Genomic DNA, 10,391 nt, shown 5'->3' with positions numbered 1-10,391 from the left:
ATACTGCTTACTCTTCCCTCTTTTTAAAATTTAGACTAGAATTGTCATAATGTACATTATTTTACAGATGATACAATCTATTCATGATGATTCTACTACCTACTTTTGAAATCTATCTCTATAAACTTTATATTGGAATATAAATTGGCCTTTTAAGTGATACTATTTGTTTTGTAGCATTTTTGCCTGAAGCCTTCTCTAAATCTAAAGTCTCTATAAAGACCTAAGAGGGCTGCATTTGAAAATGCCATCTGATTTAATATGATAGCTTTTCTTCCTTAATGAAAACATTTTCAATTTCTATGCAAGTGTGTAGTCTTCAAATTATCATAATTGCACATGTTAAGGTGCATTATGATGAAAAGCCATTCTATTAAATGTGATTTTTTTCCCTCAGTGCTAAGAAAGATATATATATATATATATATATATATATATATTTCAAATCTGGAATTTTATAATATTCCTACTCATAGGAGAATTGAAGACAGCAAAGATTAAAAGAAGGCAATCTAATTTAATGGTTTGCAATTAGAGTTGATGAAGAAATATGTTAACAAGGGGGAATGACTCGGATAACTTCCTGTTGGAAAAAAAAGTGAAATCAAAGAAAGGAAAATGAAAATTGTTGCCTTCAACTTGTTTTTTCCCCATACTGACCAAATGGCCATAAAGCACACATAGATTAAGGAGTTTCATTCTAAACATGTACCTAAATAGTATGAAATGATGTCTTTATAAAAAATATATTTAGGCTGTTATAAATATGGGCACTACATGTGATGTCATAGCTTATGAAAATAGAAATAAAATGATTGCTTAAGTCAAATTTATCAATAAACTGAAGAGCATATTCTATCTCAGTATGTCTCAACAATGTGTTGTCTTGGAATATTGCAATTTTAAATAATAGGATTTTTTTTTTTTTAGTCAGAATAGGATTTTTTTTCACTGTGAAATGATGTACTCTTTCAAAAATATGAATTAATATTGCAGAAAACATAATCCAAATTTCATTCTACGTGATAGCCATCAATTTCATTAGGATGACAGAATGTTGGTGTTTTGTGTATTTTTAATGAAATTATATGTAGGTTGAACATGGAAAATTAGAAAATTTTTGACCTTGCTTTGTATTGATAGACTGTCTTCAGGTGATAAATTGAAACTCATTCAAAAAAATGTAATAAGGCATCTGGAAAACATAGTAACTCAAGTTCTCCAAAAGGTAAGTAATGTTTTTCTCATTAAATCGAAAATTGTACGAAATGGAGACACAAATGACTTGGGGCCAAAGAGGAATGTAACAAGTCACTGGGCAGGATTAATGTAGAACTTTTATAGGTTGTCAAAGTGACAATGGACACTTGATAAAGAGAATAATAAAGAATTTCAGATATCTAAGAAAATAAACTGGGAGAAATCTTTGTACGTTTCATATTGTATTCAAGAATCGATTTTGATGCAGCTTGAAAAAAATTAAGTATAGTATTTTTTTTAGTCTACTACTGAATGAAATCATTGCAATAAAAATAAAGATGTCATTCAATGCTTTAATTCTTGCTACAGAGATTTTGTTTGACCTATTAGTCTAGTATCAAGTTAGAAAGGACTATTTTCACATTTCCAGCCCCTGGGTTTAAATGGAAAACTGTTTACATCTCAAGACAGTATTTAATGGTCTATTTTGATATGAATCATACTTCTCAGGTCACACCCATGATTCTAAAATACTTATTAAGAGCTCTCCCTTCACTTTCAAATATGTTCCAATTTGGAAAATAAGATCATTACGTATTTAAGAACCCTGAGGCTGGCATTTCTAAATACTAACCACACTCACTATTTTCTAGTTTGTCTCTATTCTGTTTATTGTTCTGTGTATACCTACCTAGATCATCTTACCCACAAGAGATGCATACAAGGATTTGTTTCAAAAATATCCATCCAGTTAAAAATGTTTAAGTTATTCTAATATGAAGAGACTTCAGATCGTTTCAATAAAAATTAGTTTTGGTATATATAAGTTCATGATATATTTTTGCTGTTGTTAATGATAATGTTTCTTTGTTTTTGCCCATTGCAGATTCAGGTCTAATTTCCCACAATATAGCAAGAGTAAATATAAATCATAATGACAATCATATATTATTCAGCTTACTATATAAGAAGCATCATATATATGAATGTATGTGTATATATATATATATATAAATATGATTTGTTTAACTCATGCATTTTAAACAATATTTTGAATGAGTTATATGATGCCCACAGTCTCTAGATGTTCATATGTAATAAATCCTCATTTCTCTATGCATAATCAATGAAGATATTTGTATTATCTATCCAGTCCTTATAAATATTTCTTTGTGACAAATTATAAATGCTTAACATTTAAATTAGTAATACTATTTCAGTATAATAAAAGAAACAAAAACATCTTTGACTAGATTCTGAATTCTCAATCAGACTTTGCTACTAATTAGCTTGTTAACCTTGGATATCCTAGTTAGTTCAAGCTGGTATGAAAGAATACTGACAACTGGGTGGCTAAAACAACAGTCATTTATTTCTCACAGTTCTGGAGTCTGGAAAGTCCAAGATTAAGGTGCTGGCAAGTTAGGTTCTTGGTTAGAAACTTCTTACTGATTTGCAGAGGCCTCCATGGATCAGAGGTAAAGAATCCACCTGCAATGCAGAAGATGCAGGAGATGCAAGTTTGATCCCTGGGTCAGGAAGATCCCCCGCAGGAGGAAATGGCAAGCAACTCCAGTATTCTTACCTGGAAAAATTCGATGGGCAGAGAAGCCTGGTGGGCTGAAGTCCATGGGGTCTCAAAGAGTAGGACCCCACTAAGCACCTTCTCCCTGTGTCTTCACATGGTAGAAGGTGTTATGTATCTCTTTGGAGTCTTTTCTAAGGCATTAATCCCCTTCATGAGAGCCCCTCCCTCATGGCTTAAGCACTTCCCTGTATGCCCCACTTAGTAATAATACTTTGGGAGTTACAATTTCAACAGACAAACTTTGGGGGAACACAAACATTCAGACCATAGCAAGCACTGATTCCATCATTAGGCCTCCACACTAATGACCTAATTACCTCTCAAAGACTCTACTTTAAAGCACCATCACATTAGGAATTAAGGCTTCAATATATGAATTTAGTTGGGACACAAACATTTGGTCAGTGGGAATGGGAAGAGTACTTCTTATACAAGTATCTCAATTTCTTCTGAAAAATGGAAATATTACCTACATTTTCCAATATATCCAGATTATTGGAAATGTGATGATAAAGCCCTATACAAACCATGGGTACCACTGTATTCTCATAAGCTCTAGCAATATTTCTATATAATAAAATATAAACATAATGAATCCTTCTTACTGAACAAATACTCAGTCTGATATCTGGTGACCAAGGCAAAGATATATAAAAATAGAAAATACATCCACTACTTTTTTTTCTCTAAAGAGACTTATTTTGTTGATTCTAGGGTTTTGTTCCCTCACTCTATTTTACAGCCAGACTGTTTTCACATCAAATGAATTAAAGATGAGCGGGTAGCATGTATCCTGCCTCTGCCTCATTGAGGAGGTAAAACACTCTACATGAGTCTTTCCAAGGACATGTGTCAGTGCCCCTCAGAAGGAAAGGGGTCGTTCCCTCCACCTCTTCTGTGCTTTCCCTCCAGCTGAGTGCTGATGCAGCATCAGACATCTGACCCTTTCGCCCTGCTTTCCATGGCAGGGGCTCGAATGCAGCTCTTTAGCGAGCATATTCTCTCATTTGTTCTTTGTTCCTTTCTTCCCACGTAGGCATGGGTTGACAAAGCTTGTACAAGCAGCAGTTGCAATGAAAAGGGTAAAAGACACTCAAAGATTTTAAAGAACACCTCAACTGGCCTTTTCTCCCTTTTGTTACATTTTGCCTGGCAGCTGAACTGACATTCACTCCCTTTCTCCGGGCATACAAAATCCCACCGCTCTCCGTGGGCCATCTGAGACATGAGTCCAGGGGAGTGCCTCACTCCAGACTGTTCACATCATGAGCATTGTTGCAGCTCCCTGCTTTTCGTCTCTATGAATAAAACCAGCCAACTCTTTTTTAGTTAAGCTGTCCTGGTTGACTGAATGCCACAGTAATGTTTCCCAAAGATGTTCAGAGGGGAATTGAAAGGGCTCAGAGCAGGAAAAGGCAAATAAAATCAGTGAAGAGTGACAGACAAGTAATCCTGAGTCTGATTGCTTGCCCATATTTAAGTGTTGAAATACAAAATTCTCAATTCTGCCACAATACCGTTCCCTCCTTGAGACCCATAAATTCAGAGGCAGTTGATGAAGCTGAATCTAAGTTGTCGTGTGGCTGAGCATAAAAAGTTTGTAGTTCAATATTTGAAGTCTCATGTTTCTTTTGTATTGAGATACACATTTAATTTAAAAAGTGAAAATTTTAGCTGACTTTTAACTATATTAATTCTGGATGATAAAAATAAGCAATAAAGAGTTCATTTAAGAAGATGTTTTATAATTCATTTTCTTAGAGTTAGTAGGGACCTCAATATTTATCTAGTCTAACCTGCCATCCAATTCCACTACTTTTTACGAAAAGTTCTTACAGAGACTTGCATTGAAAAATTTCAGGCTAAGGATTCATGACCTTTTTTGGCCATTCTTTCAATAGTTGAGAAATTTTGGCCTGAAAGCTATTAAATGCCATCATTTCTTCAAGATTAGACAGACCACATCTAAACTATATATATATATGTGTGTGTGTGTATATATATATATATACATTTCTTTTTTGATTATAGAACAAAATTAAATAACAAAAGTGAATCAAGAAAATAATATGGTAAACATCCTTGTATTCATCACTCAGAATCAGCTAATGTTAAAGTGCTGTATTCACTTCAAATTAATTTTAACACAAACAAGACAATAGAAAAAGTGAAATTTCCCTTACCGTCCTCCCCAGCCTATTACCTTCACTTATGTTTCAGAGGAAAAGATTACTGTAAATGTGATGTGCATACTTTTGGCCCATGCTTGTATACTTTAACACATACAAATCCACAACATAGTTTTACTTTGTTTTTTCATGTGGATCCTCCCGCATCATAAGTATATTTTTGCAACTCTCAGTTGTTTGTGTTTGGGCATGCTGACCTGATTTTGGTCTAGTTCGTTTATTCACTTTATCTCTGACCTAGTAGTGTACTATGTGTCTATAACATGTCATTTCATAATCAATGTGCACTTAGGTGTTTACCATTATGTCTCAAACTAACAATGATACTGTGAATACAAGCTTTCAAATCTTATACATGTGAAGTTGCTGGGCTGAGAGAACTATTCTCAATTTATTTTAAATTGTGAGGGCCCTATAAAATTACTGAATAAACTGTATTTCTCTCAACAGCATTTGAGTTCCTCTTATCTCACATTGTCAACAATAACTGGTAATTTGCAAATTTTTCATCCTTATGGATGTGGTAAAATATCTCTCTATTGCTTGCCTGATTAATAGTGAAGTTAGCATCTTTTTATTGTTTGTTTTCTAAATGACTCTCCTTTTATGTAAAACAGTATTTCACATACAGTGCTGATATTAAGTTGCGGAATAGTTTCTTGTTGATTCAAGGAGGGCAATTTTTGCATTCGGATACTTATCCTTTCTTGGTGATAAGAAATATAAATGAAGTCTCACCATCTGTCACTTGTTTGGAATTTGACTATAGAAATTTTAGTATTAATTAAATTTCATTTTATGCCATCAAATACATTATTCTTTTATGTGTAGTGCTTTTATGTATGTTTTAAGAAACTATTTTCCTCCAGAATCATACAGATATTCATATATATATTTCAGTTATTTGGATTACATGTATTTATTCTGCAGGTTCTAACCTATAATAATTTGAAGTGGGCTTCCTTTGTGGCTCAGTTATAAAGAATCTGCCTACCAATGCAGGAGACACGGGCTCAATCCCTGCATCAGCAAGATTCCCTGGAGAAGGAAATGGCAACCCATTCCAGTATTCTTGCCTGCGAAAGCCCATGGACAGAGGAGCCTGGTGGCTATAGTCCATGGATTCATAAAAGAACTGGACACGACTTAGTGACTAAATAACAACAACAATAATTTGAAGTGAGGATTTTTCTTTTTTGCGTGGACAAAAGATATTTCCCTGAATAATTATCTATGTGATAATCTTTCAAATACAGAATTACCACATTATCTTGACTTCCTTCTTTATGGTCTAACAGCTCATCCTTACAGAGTGTTTAGACTGTTAATATTCCATTTCTCTTCTTAGACTGTTCTCAGTTTTCCTTTCTCTGTTCATGAATATGCCAAATAGAACTTTACAGAGCATTTTATGTTACAACTGATTTATTACATTTAGAACAGATTAAGTCTTTGTTTCAGATGTCATATTTCACTTCATGCAGCCAAAATTTCAAGTGTCAGTAGTCATACTACACACTTGAATCCCTTTGTGCACCTGACAATTAAAACCATTTTTATCCTTTTATGTGGTGTAATACTAATGACAACTTTCTCCTCCAATTCTTATGAAATCTGCTGGAATACAATGTATTGGTATTTAATTAATTAATATTGATTAAACTCAATTTTAAATTATAAAACACATGGTATCAATCTGGTATAAATTAGCTAAATTTTGATTCTGTCAAGCAATATTTGTCCCATTCTACAAATCGTGTGTGTGACCTTTCCATTTAGAATTTTAGTTTACTGTCTTGCTATGTGAAAAACTATATGAACTTGAGAATTTTTTTTAATGTTCCAGAGTATCTGTAAAATGGGAATGAGAATACTACCTCTCACTGTGTTTGTGTATTAAGTAAGATTTGTTATTGTTGTTATTGTTCAGTTGTTCAGTCATGTCCAACTGTTTGAGGCCCCATGGGCTGCAGCAACCTGACTTCCCTGTCTTTCACGATCTCTCAGAGTTTGCTCATGTCCATTGAGTCCATGATGCCATCCAATCATCTCATTCTCTGTCACCCCCTTCTCTTCCTTCCCTCAGTCTTTCCCAGCATCAGGGTCTTTTCCAGTGAGGTAGCTTTTTGAATCAGGTGGACAAAGTATTGGAGCTTCAGTTTCAGCATCAGTCCTCCCAATGAATATTCAGAGTTGATTTCCTTTAAGATTGACTAGTTTGATCTCATTGCTGTCCTGGGGTCTTTACATGAATTATTTTACATATATTATTAAGATAATACATGTAAAGACCCAGTCCATAGTGTCAGCCTGAAAAGAAGGGCTTATTCAGGGCTATTTTCCTTTATTTTATCTACAAGACACGTGTGTGTGTGTGTGTGTGTGTGTGTGTGTGTGTGTGTGTTTTGATTACTTTCAGTTGGGGGAAACATGATACTGGTCTTCTGTATCTTTGCTTCACTTCCTGTATCCCAACTTTCCTCAGAACTGTCTGAGGGTAACCTGGGTTTTCTGGGTGCTTTGCTTTGCTCTTCCAATGCTTTGCTGCAGAGATTTTCCTTTTTTCTTCCCATGAGAACTTATCTGCCATTGGTTCCTTTCCCTTGTATATCTGCCACAGTGCTGTCTATATTTATTAAACTAGATAAAAACATAGCTGCTATTATTGTATAATTAATCAAAATTTAAGTGCTAATTAAAAATTAAAAGCTAATTATTTTTAAATTACTTCCCCCAGATACACACAAACACACATACATTTTATATATTTCTTTTATTGAGCTGTGGTAAGAGACTGAAATTCCCCCCTGTTTCTCAAAGGTTAATAGACAGTTTTGATTGTAAATTCTTCAGTTTAACACCCAAGTAAAATAAGTAGAAACAGGTTTTCTAAGCCTGATTATGATTTTGACACATTATTCAATAAAAGCAATGCCATCAGTTGTCAGAATAACTTCAGTCTGTGACCCAGGATGAGTTATGCCTCCCCAGTGAACCCATCCCCAGCACCCCACCCCTTCAAAAAAGAACAAAGAAAGTGAAAAATGCCCTAAGGTCAATAGGACTAGAGAATAAATGACTGCTTGGAAACCTGTGCCATTTGAATAGTCTCTGTGGCCTCCCCATTGTTCCCAGGCAAAACTTGGCATCTTTATACCTAATTGGCATCTCACCCTCAGGGATCTTCACTGAATTTTCTACTCTGCTGACACATTTGAACAGTGTTGGAACCAGTATTTGAAAGGGAGCTTTAATCTCTTGAAGGTGATGAAATGCTGTCATCCTTAGACAAAGTGTCTGTCATGAAGGACTCAGAACAAACCAAGAAAGGAGTCAGGTGCCAGTGAGGGGCTGCCTCTTGGGTTTCCCCTGGTCTGCCTCAGGTGTTCTCATCTAGTCTGCATGCAATGGAGTGGGTGTTTATTTACATTATAGTATTTGAACAAAACTTTTGATTGATTACAAATGTTTTGTGGACACAAAGATAAATGCATTTATGCATGCTTCATAACAGACACTTACAATATACCTTTCTAAATGAATTACTAGATCCTTAATTACTCTCAGATCTTGGCTTTCTCAGAGGACACAGAATTCTGGATTACACTCTCTGGAAATGGAACAAGTGTTTTTCAAGTGACTGAATTAATCTAAAGCTCAATGACTTTATGGATTATGCCTGGCACTTTTGCTTTCAGTGTTAGAGTTGATTGCTAAAAGTTGGTGACTGTTTTTATTAAAGTCTGTTAATATATTGATCACATTTTGGTAGAACTCAGGTAAAGATATGTTTCTGCAGATATGTGGCTTCTGCAGTAACAGTCAATGATGTCACTTCAATTTACTTTGCTTTCCAAGGTCTCTTTTCCTTTTTTTTTTTTTTAACCTTTTTAATACCTTTACAATGTGATTAACAGACCTTATAAGATCAGTAAAATGGACAATCAAATTTTCCCAGCAGAAAGCCATCAGATAGCCAACAATTGATCCTGTTATTCACTCATTCACTCATATAAAACATTTATTGATAATTAGTTGATACAAACACATTGATATGCACCAAAAATGGTACAAAAATGTGTAGGATAGAAACAACTCACTGGAACATGAACACATGAACATGCACACATATACTTTATTGATTTATTATAAGCACACTCTAAAAGGACAAATTCTGTGCCAAAATTTCCTCAGAGAAGAGGAAATGACTTCTAGGCTGGGGGAATCAGGGAAAAATGATGGTCAAAATTACATTTAAATTCTATCCTGAATCAGAGATAGTGGCCAAATGGCAGAAACAGGGTATGAAAAAAGGTATCTCTATAGCATAATCAGAGACATAATATGTGAAAAGTCAAGGCCTTTTCAGGAGCTGCTAAACACTTAAATTTGAGAACCACAATTTGGTGGACTTATAGAAGGGAAAATATAGGATGAGTACATATGGGTACTCTCCGAGTATCAGATAAAAATCTTCAAAGTAATTTGAAAGACTGGAAATCTGAATGGTTTTGGAGCAGAGTGGACTGGATTCTTAAAATATCAACTTGGTTGCTTTCTGTGAAATTGATTGCAGGAGGGAAAATGAAGGTGAGGGAACAAATCACATAGGCAGCTACTGAAGTAAACAGTGTGACAGGTTGCATGTCAAGGTGCTTACCAAGAGTAAACAGCTTACAAGTAAGAGGCATATACAAGTTCAAAAATAATAATGCATGAGGTAGAACTGAATGTTATTCCATCCTCTCAGACCTTGATTACTACAAGTTAGACTACCTGAATATAAATTCCTATCCCCTTATTTGCTAGCTGAGGTCTTTGGGCAAGTTGTATATCTTTTTGTTTCAGTATACCCATCTGTAAAATGGGGATAAAATGATAGAAACTATAGTAAAGGCTGCTATGAGCATAAAATTAGTTAGTACAGGTAAGGCTCTTAGCTTGGTGCCTGGTCTATAGGAAGAGAAATAATGAGCACATTGTGATTTAATTCTATTTTGTTAGTCTTTCACATCACTAAAGTGATCAAAGCCAGCTTTGTGGTTAAGGAGAGAAAGAAGCTTTCTACATTGTAATATTATGGTCTAATTTCACTATACCTTGTAAAATTCCACCCCAAAGCTTATTCCAGATGAAGAGATAGTAACCAAAATACTTGTGGGTATTTTGATGCTGATATTCCAATGTCTAGCCATTGCCATAATTATATGAGCTATATACCTCAATCCTTGAGACATATTTTATAGAATAGCAAATAAGTTCAACAGAGTTATATGATTTTCTGAGATCCTATATATTCAGAAGTAGCTATGGACCTGAACTATTCCCATCCAGAGGCCCACAGTGGGGCCCTACTTTTTTACTTTTAGCTCTCCATTCAGAGTTACAAAATTGTTGGGCAATTAGTATAAATC

The sequence above is a fragment of the Bos indicus x Bos taurus genome, chromosome 11, assembly GCF_003369695.1.
Source record: "Bos indicus x Bos taurus breed Angus x Brahman F1 hybrid chromosome 11, Bos_hybrid_MaternalHap_v2.0, whole genome shotgun sequence".
Lineage (NCBI taxonomy): Eukaryota > Metazoa > Chordata > Mammalia > Artiodactyla > Bovidae > Bos > Bos indicus x Bos taurus.
The sequence above is the reverse complement of the archived record's forward strand: the minus strand, read 5'-3'. Positions refer to the sequence as shown.